We start from the raw sequence: 13,886 nt of genomic DNA on the forward strand, positions 1-13,886 counted from the left end.
GGAATGGCAAATCCTAAAGTAGCTAGGATTACACATATGGGACAATGACTATTGGCTTTTTCCTTTTGTTTTGTTTTTTATTTATTTGTCTTTGAGTGTAAGGAGAGGGTCACAGAAATGATGGCAGTAGCATTCAGTAAAAAGTATGGTGGAAATGAACTCTATAACTTGTGGTGAGGTTGGGAGGAAAAACCTGGGAGAGAGTGAGGGAAGGTGTAACATTGTCCAAAAGAAATGTACCCCTTTATCTGACTTATATAACTGCAAGTCCTCTGTACAGCACCTTTACAACAACAATAAAAATACATTAAGAAAATAGAAGCAATGGAACTATAAACTCACACCTGATGATTGATAGCCTAGAGCATTCTAAGGAAAGGAGAAGAAACAGGGAATTTATATGTCTTGTGGCATTTTAGGTGCGTCCCTGCTCTATGTTTAAAACCACTTTCCTTTGTGGCAAAACAACAGGAAACAATACCAAACTCAATATAACTTCAGTGTTAGAACCAACCAAGTTTCCAAGTTGCAATTCTTAATATCTCTAAGCTAAAGATGGAGTAGGAGAGAATTCTCTACCTTCAAAAGGTTTGTCATCAATTCTCTTATTTAAAGACTGTAATGATTTTCATGTTGACAAAAATGATTTCTTTAGTGCCAAACCCAAGTTGGAAGGACTCTGTCATCATCTTGAAATAACACTGAATACTGGATTCTCCTTTGAGTGACAATTCTCACTGATTGCACTGGACAGAATTGTTGGTGCATCAGGTGGAGAAAGAGATGGCTTTCTCTGCCACTCTGAAAAAAAAAGAGCAGCAACGAAATACAATTGTGAGGCAGTGTCTTCGCAAGGAACTTGTGCCACCACAGGAATGAGCTACATCATTACAGATCTCTATGTCAACTATTTACCTGCATTTTTTGCTCAAGTCAGCATCATGAAAATCTGCAAAATTCAGAAGATTAAAGCCCCATATTTCTTGCTGGTCCTGTGTCTGTGGACCTCAGAAGTGCAGCCTGGCTCCTAATTGTCTGCTCTGTCTGAACACTAGATGTTGTTTTTTTTCTTCACTTCTTTAGTTAATTCCTAGGTATTTTATCTTTTGTGGGTATATTCCAAAAGGAGTTGCTTTCCTGATTTCAGCTGTGCTCTTCTCATTAGTGGCATACAGAAAAGCCATTGATTTTTGAGGGTTAATTTTGTGTCCTGCTACTTTGCCAACATTTCAGATCAGCTTCAGTAACATGGAATGGAGTCCATGGAGTTCTTTAAAAACAAGATCATGTCATCTGCAAAGAGGGAGTGTTTGACTTCATCTTTCCCTATTTGGATCCAATTTATGTTTGTATCTTGTCCTATTGCTTTAGCTAGGCATTCTAATAGCAAGTTAAAGAGGCGTGGAGAGAGTGGAGATCCTTGTCTTGTTTCTGAGTTTAGAGGAAATGGCTTTAGCTTTTCACCATTAAGTATAATACTGGCTGTAGGTTTGTCATTCATAACCTTTATTGTATTGAGAAATGTTTCCTGGATTCCTAGCTTCATAAAGTGGTGTTGGATCTTGTCAAATTCATTTTCTGCTTCTATTGACATAGTCATGTGGTTCTTATCATGATTCTTGTTGATGTAATGAATTATATTAATTGATTTGCATATAATGGACCAGTTTTGCATCCCTGTCATGAATCCTGTTTGTATACATATAGGATAAGCTTATCAGATCAGCTGAAAAGCTTAAAGCACTGTACATATGATCATATATGATGATTCTAATTGAACTGAACCCCAAGATATGGACACAAGTGTTCTGTATTTATTATTACCAGTTTAAATGTACTATGTGATTTTTGTTGTTGTTGTTGTTTCCTTTGTGTGTTTGTTCCCCTAGGACATATCCACTGTTGTCACTGTACTTGATTTTGGTACCCTGCATCTTGTATATACATTTTTCTAATCTGAGGAGGGGAAGGGGAATAATGAAACATAGGATAACCTATTCAAACACAGATACCCACAGGACAGTAAATGGAAATTAACTTTACAACTTTGGGCAGGGGTTGGGTAGGAGAGGTGGGTAGGAGTGTGGGAGGTGGGGAGGGATAGCATATTGGAACAACAACAACAAGGGGGAAACAAGGACACAGGATGGCTCCTTGCAACAATGATACCCACAAGACAGTATATTGGAAATGAACTTTACATCTTTGGGTGGTGGTGGGGGAAGAGTAAACCAGGTAGGGAGGGAAGGGATAGTGGGAGGACAACAAGGGAAAGGGTAACAATGTGTGACAAGGTATGCACTCATTCTGTTACTCATGTAACTGTAACCCCTCTGTACAGAATCTTTACAATTTACAACAAAAAAAGAAAGGACAGGGCTATGGTGTGATGTCTAAAACCAAAGCAAGGAAATGTAAAGTCCTGTTAACCAAAAACTGCAGAGCTGTTTAAATACAAGTCATTGTGTAGAATGGATTGTCTAAGCAACGTAAAGTCCAGTAATTCATAATAAAGAAAAACATGTATGATGAAACTCACAATTACTATTTATTTGAAAGCAGATTAATGTGATTAGAGATTAGAAGCTACAAGTGCAGGGGTGGGGGTTGGTTGAATCAAATCAAATGAAAGTAAGTTCAGGTCCAGTCCTGAAGATCAAATCTTGATGATGAAAATGTTTTCATTTTGGCTCCCACAGAGCTACCCATATTTGGTATATATATTTTTAACATATCCTGAAAATAAATAAAACAATGTATAGAGGTTATTAATAAGCATGAAGTCTGTGTTCTCAGAATCTTGGAATATGAATGTAGACTAGCAAATACAAAATGCTATTTAGTTTACAGGAGTCACCTTGAAAGGAAAGCAGAGATGAATGCAGCATTGGAAAATGGACTTCAGTGCTGATGAAGTTCCAATTTCCCAAAGTTGTCCTGAATAGCTCACAGAGGAGTCTACCTGCAGAAGTCTCATTATCAAAACTTTTGTATTTCCTTAATGATTCCCAGCGATAACAGGGTTTTAAATTAAAACCCTGTTTTAATTTCTCCATCTTGCATGCAAGATGGAGAAGTGTTATCCTTCTAACAATTTCTTCCAAGGTTAACCTTTGTCAAATGCCATTATTACAGCAAGGATACAGTGTAAATTAACAATCAATCAACTTCAACTTCTTGGCTCCTTGGAAATTAGTATATTAACTTGAATCAGAACAGAAGGAGTTAAGGGAGCCATAGGAAGAAAGGAAATGTTTATTTCTGCTACACTTTCTTCCCCATAGCATTTCCTGAGGCAGGAAAAATGGGAGAAGGTCTAAGTATGAAGATTGACATAAAACAAAGCCTCATGTAAAGGAAATCTTCTCACTATATATATGTGTTTGTGTGTGTGTGTGTGTGTGTGTGTGTGTGTGTGTGTGTGTGTGTATCGATATATCTGGGAAATAAGAAGCAGTTACGGGAGAGTAATCTGTGATTGGCTCATCTGAGGAAGATTTGAAATATTCCTGTCAGGTACAGCTTCCTCTCTTCCTCAGATAATAACATGTGTCCCACTCATTATTGGACACACATTATTTTGTTATGAAATCATCTCTGCATTCCCGTTTTTTAGTGACTCACATTTTTGACCTTCCTATAAACATCCATCATTCCCCATTCTTTTTGTCACATGTATTTGTTGAGAGACAAATATGTTGAAGCCTCCTTCCTTGGGCAGTGACATTGACAGAGAAGATAGGCAATCTTCTTACCATATATGTCTTGGGTATAAGAAGCATCCTCAGTAGGGTCATCTTTGGTGGACTCATCTGAGGAAGATTTGAAATATTTCTGTCAGGTAAAGCATCCTCCCTCCTTCAGATAATAACATGTGTCCCACTCAGTATTGGACACACATTATTTTGTTATAAAATTAGCTATGCATTCCCGTTGTTTAGTGACTCACATCTTTGACCTTCTTATAAAATCCATCATTCCCCATTCTTTTTGTCACATGTATTTGTTGAGAGACAAATATGTTGAAACCTCCCTCCTTGGGCAGTGACATTGACAGAGAAGATAGGCAATCTTCTTACCATATATGTCGGTATAAGAAGCATCCTCAGTAGGATCACCTGTGGTGGACTCATCTGAGGAAGATTTGAAATATTTCTGTAAGGTACAGCATTCTCTCTCCTTCAGATAATAACATGTGTCCCGCTCAGTATTGCACACAATTGTTTTGTTATAAACTCATCTCTGCATTCCCGTTGTTTAGTGACTCACATCTTTGACCTTCCTATAAATGCCCATCATTCCCCATTCTTTGTGCCATGTTATTTGTTGAGAGACAAATACATGGAAACCTCTCTCCTTGGACATTGACATTGACTGTGGAGATAGTACAATGTTCAAATCCTCCTATTTTCTCTTCCATGAAAAACTGTTTCCAAGAAGGAATATGGGAAGGTACAGTGGACAGTCTTGCTTGTCAACTCAGAGATTGGAAGTGAACATTGACATATGCCCGTGGTGTAGCAGCACACCTTAGGCATCACTGTCTTCATGATTACAGCATCCTGTAATCCTTCTTAAATTACAACTATAGAATCCATTTCATCTTAATTTAAACCAGTAAAAGTTGCTTTACATTTGACATTAGCCAGGAAATTCTTTCTTCAAATTATTCAAAGATATATATATATATGCATATATATATCAACAATAACCTTAAACAGGGCACTGGAGGTTCTTACTTGCAATTCTATCTACTCAGGTGGCTGAGATCTGAGATCAAGGTCAAAGTCATCCCCTGACAGGAAATTCTATGAAACTCGTCTGTCTAATTAACTACCGTGAATGCCAGAGGTGGATCTGTGGTTCAAGTGATTGAGTGCATGATCATAGGAGCTCTGGGACAGCAGTCAGGCCCCCAGTTCAAGCCCCAGGAGTGGCACAAACAATAAAGAAAAACAAAACACACTCAATCCCTCATGTCTGGCCTCACAGCTTTGAACCTTTGGCTAAGGAAAGAGGAATAATAACTATGAATCTGATAACTCTGTGAGAGAGGCTTGCTTCTAGAATTTATAACAATATGTAAGGAAGTGGAGATTACCTAGCTTCAAAGTGAACTAGATTATCAGGAATGCATCTTTCCCTGGGTTTTCTTAGAATCCTATATAAATTAAAATATGCACATGGAAGCTGTCAGGAAGGAGACTGGGAATGAAATGGCCTTAGAAAAGAAGTCGAATGGCAGGACAGGTTTCCAGTAACTATGGTGTCTGATATAGTCTCTGTTGACATTCTTTTAAAGATTAAAAAAAAAGAAGAAAACATTTGAGATGGAAGATTAACTGTGAGTAGTAATGGTCATTTTTATTCTTAAAAGCAGTGTCCCTGAGAGGTCAGACTGAAGACAAATTCTACCTAAACAAGACAACATTGTCCTCTTACACTTCTTGAAATAAGCCACTGATTACCTTCTAGACATTTTTCCTCCTCTTCATTGGTTTCCCCTTTCCCATTGACCCGAATTCATCCCTTCTGAGTATTAACTTCTTAGTGTTTTATTTTGCTGAACTTTGACTTGTGTTTCTGAGGAACTGTCCAGTTTGAAATCTCCTGTGAATCTACTGTATTTCATTAGTTGTGTTTGTATATAATTGCATAGCATCGAAGCCATTTACTTATGACTTTGTAAGCTAAATCTAGCTTCCACATATAGGGGAAAACATGAGTGAAGTGGAAAGGAGGGGGAAATGCAGACAAGAGTTGGATCCATATTCTATAAAGTTGAGAAAAGTAAAGGAAAGTGTGGTTAGGGGAAGGCTAGGTGCGAATGTTGAAAGAAGTGACATTGATTAAGATATATTGTGTTCACTCTTAAATAGCAACTCCTATGACAGTTAATTAAAGATTATAATGAAAGAAAAGGCCTTATAATAACAATAATTGGTACTAGACTGTGTGATTCATACAGAGAAAACATCTGCCTGAATTCAGAAAACAGAACCCAGTGTCATGAGAGCTTAAAACTGGAAGGGAGATGGATCTAGGCTGTGAACAAGAGGTCAGGAAGGTACAGCTTCATGAAAATCTCAAAGTCACTGCCTCACACAATAAGTATTTGCACATTCTTTTACTTACCAGAAAAAACCAGGATAGCAGCAACACCCAGTATTACAAGGAATGCCAAGAACTTCATGGTTCTGAGTTGAAATTTTGAATCACAGTGAAGGTAACTCTGGTACCAGGATAAGACAAGCTACTGACACCAGGACTCTGAACTTAGATTATATATGTTGAGTGCACCAATCAGAAATTTCCAGCTAAGTATCTGGATGAGTAATTCCTGGAGAAGTTAGGTCAGTGTCAACAGAAGAAAGTAGATTAAAACCAGAAGCCCTTTGAAAAGGTCATGAGTTCTCTTCCTTGATCCTGATTATACAGATTTAAGTTCAAGGATGTTTGTGTTCGATGGCAAAAATCCCCCCACTACCTCTTACTCTGGACTTTTAGCTTCAATGTTACAATCTCTTTTGTCAAGTTGGTATGTCCAAGAACCAGTCTTGTTGATATATAAACCACTTCTTCTAAAAATTTAAGTTTATAACATTGTCAGTCAACTAGCTTTTTGCAGAGAATATTTGAAGTAGAGTGGCAACCTCAAAAACCCTTCTGATCCTGGTTGTTCAAGCAGTGAATTCACTTCTGGACATGTGTGGAGGTTCATCTAGCAGATGGATTTCAGCACTAATGAAAGAAAAATCAAATCTGACCTCCCTGCATTTAAGCAATTCTAGTTTAAAGATGCAAAATCCAGTCAGGCACCCAAGGCTCCAGCCTGATGTCATAGGTACTCAGGAGACAATTGGGCAGGAAAATCCTTGAGATCCTTATCTCCACTAAACTATTAAGAAGTCAAAGTGGAGCTGTAGCTATGGAGTATACCATTAGTCTTGAAAGAAGGAAGCACAGGAATATCACACAGGCCCTGAGTTCAATTCCAGAACTGCCACACACCTGTCAAAAGCAAACTCTAAGACAAAGTTGACAGTTAACATTTATAAAAATTAACACATTCATTGAAACAATTTATTCTCTCGACACTACAGGTAGAGCATTGTTCTGTGTCAAACACTATAAAAGAAAAACAGCAGTGGGCAGAAAAATAAAAATTTATCTTTTACCCTATGAGCAACAAAAACAACAAAAAATTTACATTGAATATATACTGTCCAAACACAGTTTATTCAAAAGCTAAAATGTAAAATATGTGAGGCAAAATATTCTCCTATCATAGTCCTTGGAGATGTAGGTGGGTAGACCAATGGTAGAGCACAGAGCATGTTTATGATCTGTACTTAATTCTCATCATTTACACAAAAACAGAATGAAAGAGCAAAAGGAATTAATTCAGGAAAGAAGAGACCTTGGAATGGGATTTCAATCTCAGGAATGGAAGCTGAAAGGGAATTAACGTATACCAACAATTGTGTATGTGATTGTGTGTGTGTGTAATATTAATCTATAACATATTTGGATATTTGCCTTTGTTGTTACTTTCTTTTCTTTATGTCTTGTTTGTTTGAATATACTATAGTCTTTGTTGTTACTTTTGTTTTCTTTACTTATTGGCTCATTTATTTATTTTTATTTTGATAATACTATACAGAAGGGTTACAATTACATGGGCAAGATAATGAGTACATTTCTTATCAAGCATTTCCCCTTCACATCCCTTCACATTCTCTCCTTGCCCCACCCACCAAATTTTCTTCCCCACTCCCCCATGAAAGATGTAAAGTTCGTTTTCGAAATAAGGACTTGTACATCTCAATGTTCCAATGGGTCTACCTGTCTCCCTTTCTGAACAATTTGTTTTTTCCTTTCCCCTCCACAATTTATACCGACAAAATACAGTGAAACAGGGGTTATTCAGTGGGGGAGGACATACAAACAACAAAGAAATAATCTTATAAATGTGTTAGAAACAATCGCATGAAAGAAATAAACATTTGAATACATATCTTAGGGCTCATTTCCCTAACATCAACTTATCTGACCTTTTCTGCTTGACTCAGACATATGCTAGTTTTGTTTTCTTTTGGTATCATTTGTTTAGCTATCTTTGGGAGAGGAAGAAACTGCACAGACATGGAGAGACTACAAGTGATAAAATAACAAAGTGTTAACAGCCCAATTAATAAATATTTAAAGACAGACTTCTCCAAAGAAGAAATAAAAATGGCCAATAGGCACAGGAAGAAATATTCAGCATTTCTGTCCATAAAGGAAATGCAAATCATAACAACATTGAGTTTCCACCTCACCCCAGTTACATTGACCATTTTCAAGAAAACTAATAATTACAGATGCTGTTGTAGATGTGGCCAATAGGGAAGTCTATTAAACTGTCAGTGGGAATATAAACTTGTTCACCAACCATTCTGGAAAGGAGTATAGAGATTCCTCAAAAGACTATTTATAGAGATTCCCTTTAACCCAGCTTTTATCCAGTAGAACACAAACAAGACCATATGAAAGCTACCAACAAAACCATGTTCATTGCAGCATTCTTTACCACATCCAAGAGATGGAAGCAACTCAGATGCCCTTCAGTTGATGAATGGATAAAGAAAATGTGGGAGATATACACAATGGAATTCCATGCATCCACTAGAATGGATGATACTGTACTGTTTGTATTGAATGGAAAGATTTGGAGAAAAGCATAAGAAGTGAAGTTCAGCAGACCTAGAGAAACATAGGTTGTATATTTTATTTTTTCATTTGTGGTAGCCACAATGTGCTTATACTTCGAAAAGTAAGTACACTGGATATGAAAGCAAACACACTGGACCAAGGTAAATTATACAGATCTGTATGCATTCACACACAGTGAAATCAAAGGAAGATATTCTTAGAAGAGGATCACAAGGGCAAAGTAGCTGTGTGCATTTAAGAACTTATAATTTTTTTATTTTTTATTAATAAGTTTTTTTAATTGTGAGAATATCGTACAGAGTTGTTACAATTACATCAGCAAGGAAATGAGTACATTTCTTATCAAGCATTGTTGCCTGCTCCTTTGTTTCCTGTTACCATTAAAATAAATTATATTGAAATGGACTTATGAAAATAAGAGGTTTTGCTTTGGTGTAGTTTTTGGTTTGTTTACTTTTTTTCTGCTGGTGTTGGGGCTTGAACTCAGCACCTCCATGTTATCGCTTAACTTCTACTCAAGGCTAATACTCTACCAATTGAGCCACAGCACCACTTGAAGCCTTTTTTTGAATAGCTTATTGGAGATGAGAGTCTCATGGACTGTACTCGCCTGGCTGGGTTTGAACAGAGATCTTGAGATCTCAGCCTACTGAGTAACAAGGATTATGGGGTTATGAGACACTGACACTATCTTTTCCTTTTCTTTTGTTTGTTCAGTTAATTCTCTTTGGGAGAGTCAGGAGGGGGCCACAGAAATGGTGCAAAAGGGTGAATACTGAAGCAGTAGTATTAGCGAGACAGTAAGTTGAAAATGAATTATATAGTGTGGGTGAGAATGGGAGGAAAAACTGGGAGAGAGTGAGAGGAAGGTTGCCGTTGGCAAAAGAAATGTACTCCTTTATCTGCTTATATAACTGCAACCCCTCTGTACATCACCTTTATATGAACAATAAAAATACATTGAGAAAAGGAAAAGCCAAAGGAAAAGAAAAGAAACAGGGAACACATGGGCATAATAGCATTTCAGGTGTCTCTACTGTAGGTCTTGGTGCTTCAGTGGCATACATTTGAAATTATTGAAACTGTTAAATAAAAACAATATGGAAGCAAAACCTAACTTGATATCATATCCCAGTTTTAGAATCAACCGGGTCCCCCAACTTCAATGCTGAATTTCTGTATGGAAAAATTGAGTAGTAGGAAAATCTCTACATTCAAATGGTATGTCCTCAGTTATCTCATTGAGAGACTTAAATGATTTTCATCTTGGCAAAAATGATGTCTTTTGTGCTAAACCCACATTGGAAGGACTCTGTCATTTTCTTGAAATAACACTGAAAATTGTTTTCTCTTTTTATTGACAATTCTCACTTAAAGCATTTGCCACAATTATTGGTGAGTAAGAGAAAGTAGTGATATTTAGATAGGTAGATAGTGGGTTTCTCTGACTCGCTTCTTTTTTTTTTTTTTTTAAATAACAAACTCTAATGAGTATTGATATTCAGCTAGGAACTTGCACCAGCATTGGATTGAGATGCTATATTACAACAGAACTCTACCTAAACAATTTAACTGCATCTTTTGCCTGACTGAGCACCATGAAAGTCTGAAAAATTCATAATATCCAACACTGGAAATTGTTTCAGGCCCCATGCTCTGAGGCCCTGTTAGGTGCAACTGCATGTTCAGTAACCCAGCTGTTGACTGTCTTGTCTGTCTGAACTCTGGATCTTGTTCTTTGCATGTCCACCTGCTGAGCAGATCCAATCAGGCCTAACAGTACATTTGAGCATCTCAGGGTTTGCTTGTACAATGAACATCTTTAAGTGTGTCCTCTTTATTCCCATACTTGCTTTGTGGATCTTTTCCCTGAGGCCTAAGGTTTGTACTTATACGTTTATAAGGTTTTGCTCATCCTACACATCTAACTTGTCATGTTTAACCCAGCATGGTTTCTTTCTTCTCACTTATTCCTTTTAAATGAGAGTTTGTAAAAGCAAAAAGGCATGGCTGAAGGAGGAAAAGTTATGGGCCAACACAACTCTTCATGGAATAATCACTGAAAAGAAGATTAAGGGGCTGGGAAGGTGGCTCACCGGTAGAGTGCTTGCCATGCATGCATGAGGCCCTGGATTTGATTCCTCATCACACACATAAGCAGAAAAAGCTAGAAGTGGCTCTGTGGCTCAAATGGTAGAGTGGTAGCCTTGAGCTGAAGAGCTCTCCATGGCCCAGAGTTCAGGCCCCATGACAAACAAAGAAAAGAAAAGAAAGGAAATGAAGATCTAACAGATGATAGAAGGAAACACTCCTTTTGTAGGCTCTGGTGACCAACTTTTGAAGAATACATAGGTTAATATGCACCTCGGTTCAGGTGAGATTCCTTACATAATTAGAAGTAGAAAGTAGAAACATCATCAATTGAAAGTCAAGCAGCATTATTAAAATTGCATTTAACAAAGGTAATTTGCTGACCTAAGGACAAAGAGTAAGAGGAGAGAACTCTAAATGGACTACTTAAAGATAATAATAAAATAACCTTCATGGCTATCCATGAATCAGTGTGAAATATGCATCAGTTCATTCAGCACCTATTGATGGAGAGTGCAATGATAGATATTTGAAGAATGCCAGTGAGCAAAGCACAGAGAAACTCTATATACAGAGGAACAGAAACTTTCAAAAACATCATACACTGAACAGTAAAGCAATACAGGGGAATGCAGGAATTACACATATATTTGAAGTTAAAGGCCTCCTCAGCAATTATGCAGGAGGATTGAAAGAATGGTATGGTTTGAGGAAGGCAATGGGGATGGAGTTTCAGATAAGGTGACCCAAACTGACATTTCTGAAAATGACACCTGAGTAGATAGAAGAAGGAGGTGACACTGTCCCATGTGTTTGTGTGTCCCTTGCATTGCAAGGAAAGGAACCTGGGCAATTGTGTGCATGTCTTGGTCATAGTAGGCTCAAGAGAAATAAATACAAAGGGAAAGGTCTACATGCTTAATACACTTTACTTCTCAACCCGGCCAGGGCCACAGCAATGATAGTTGTGAATTGTGTACATTGTAAAAGCTTCTATTCAGTTATCATCTCACAAAAACAGAGGATGATGTCTCACTTGCTAGTGGCAAAATATAATCCACCAAATGATATCTCAACTGCTAGTTGTAAAATCTAATCCACCAAACACACACTGGAACAGCAAACACTGCTCATGGTCACAAGGTTTGCTTTTGGGTTTAGCCACTGGTGAGGAAACTGTAGATGGCAATTGGCTTTGCAATGTATTTTTTTGTCCATTAGAGGAAGAGTGAAATTTGATTACAGTTCAATTGGGTAATCAATTGGGTAATTATCTGATTTCTAAAACTATCTCTTTGGCCTAATCCTGTATAGCACCCCTTCCCAGCTCCCTTTGGGAATGCCATTGCATGCCCCTAATGTCATAATAATTCCCAGTTTGGCCTGGCTGATCTTGTTATTTTTCAATGCTTGTTACTTGGAGCTAACTAGTAATGTTTCCCAGTATCTATTTATTATGGACTGCTTCCAAGAAAAGAAAGCAAATATATGCTTACTTGAGGAACATTTCTATTGTTGGGTTAGGTCCTTTATTGTAGCTACATGAGTTTAAGAACTGAACTCTCTGCATGTTAGAGGTATAATATGTAGATGGTACAGATATAAAATTTAGAACTCTAAATCACAGAAATATTCCATGCATTGAATCAGAGAGTTAGGTTTTTCTTTTGTGAAAGACTGAACAGGCAACAGGTCCTTGATTTCTCCAGAGGGACAACTGAACTAGACAAATTCTCTTTCTGGCTAAATTTTCCCAAGAGAGGTTTTCCTTATGATCAGAGCATAAAGTGTTTTATTAACCAAGTGATGATGAGGGAGCAAACATAACTTTAGCATAGAGAAAAGCATGTTTTGCTGTTTTGTGGTTTTTGACAATGCCATCTTTTCCTCCTCTGTTTTTTTTTATTTTCCTCAAGGGATGGGCTATTGGTTTTCCTTTCTCCTCTTTCTGCTAATGGGTTGAACTTTCCTCCAATTCTTACTCTGTTGCTGTTCATGGCTTGCACTCACCCAGTTCAGTGAGGTCTCCATCTTAGCTTATTGCAAGTGAATTGGTGACAGAATGTGGCAATATTGTTCTGCCTTGCTTTGCTTTTACCTCTTGGCATGATCCTATAGATCTCATGCTCCCAAATCAAACACCATAGGAAAGGGTAGATATATTTAAAAATGAATTTAATTGTTATTCTAACTTTATCCAGGTTACTGAGTGACCATGTGTGGTGATGATTTTTTGTGAGCTTTCTGTGTCATCCCCAGAAATCTGCCCTTGGTTATTTGATAGCAGCAGTTCAGCACTAACCACACTTAACCCTGATTCTTTGCACCAGAGCTGCCTTCTACTCTCTCATGTCTATTCATCAAATTCCAGAGAAACAATTCTTTCTATGTCATGTGATAGAAGCTTTTGATGGAATCAACCTGGACATTGAAACCTCATTAAATGTTGTTTTAGTGTGATTATGCAAAGAAATGACAAAGCCCTCATATTATGTCTAAAACCACGCTAAGCAAACATAAAGTCCAGTTACATAAGTAAACCACAGAGGTGTTTAAATAAAAGTCAGTGTGTTAAATCGATTTTCTAAACAAAGGGAATTCCCAGAAATTCATGATAGGGAAAAGCATGCGTGACGGTGCTCAGAATTACTATTTCATTGAAAGAAGATTGATGTGATTGGAGATGAGAAGCTACATTGCCAGCGTGGGGAGTGATGGGATGAAATGAAATGAAAGGATGTTCTGGCTGTCCTGAAGAACAAATCTCGAAGTTGAAAATGTTTTCCTTCTCATTCCCATATTTATCCCTATGGCCTTGAAAGAGCCCTTTAGGACAGTCTGAAAGTGAAAAAATATTATCAAGAGGTTGGTAATAAGGGTGAAGACTGTGTTCATAGTGTCTTGGCATCTGCATAGGGACTAGCATCTAAACATGCTACTAAGTTTAGAGGAGTCACCTTGAACTATAAAGGGAGATGAATGCAGCATTGGAAAATGGACCTCAGTGTTGATGAAGTTTCAGCTTCCCAAAGTTTTCCTTAATATCTGAGAAAGGAGTCCACCGGCCGAAACCTCATTAT

Source organism: Dipodomys merriami, unplaced genomic scaffold (assembly GCF_024711535.1).
Source record: "Dipodomys merriami isolate MVZ:Mamm:240054 unplaced genomic scaffold, mDipMer1.0.p SCAF_10, whole genome shotgun sequence".
NCBI lineage: Eukaryota > Metazoa > Chordata > Mammalia > Rodentia > Heteromyidae > Dipodomys > Dipodomys merriami.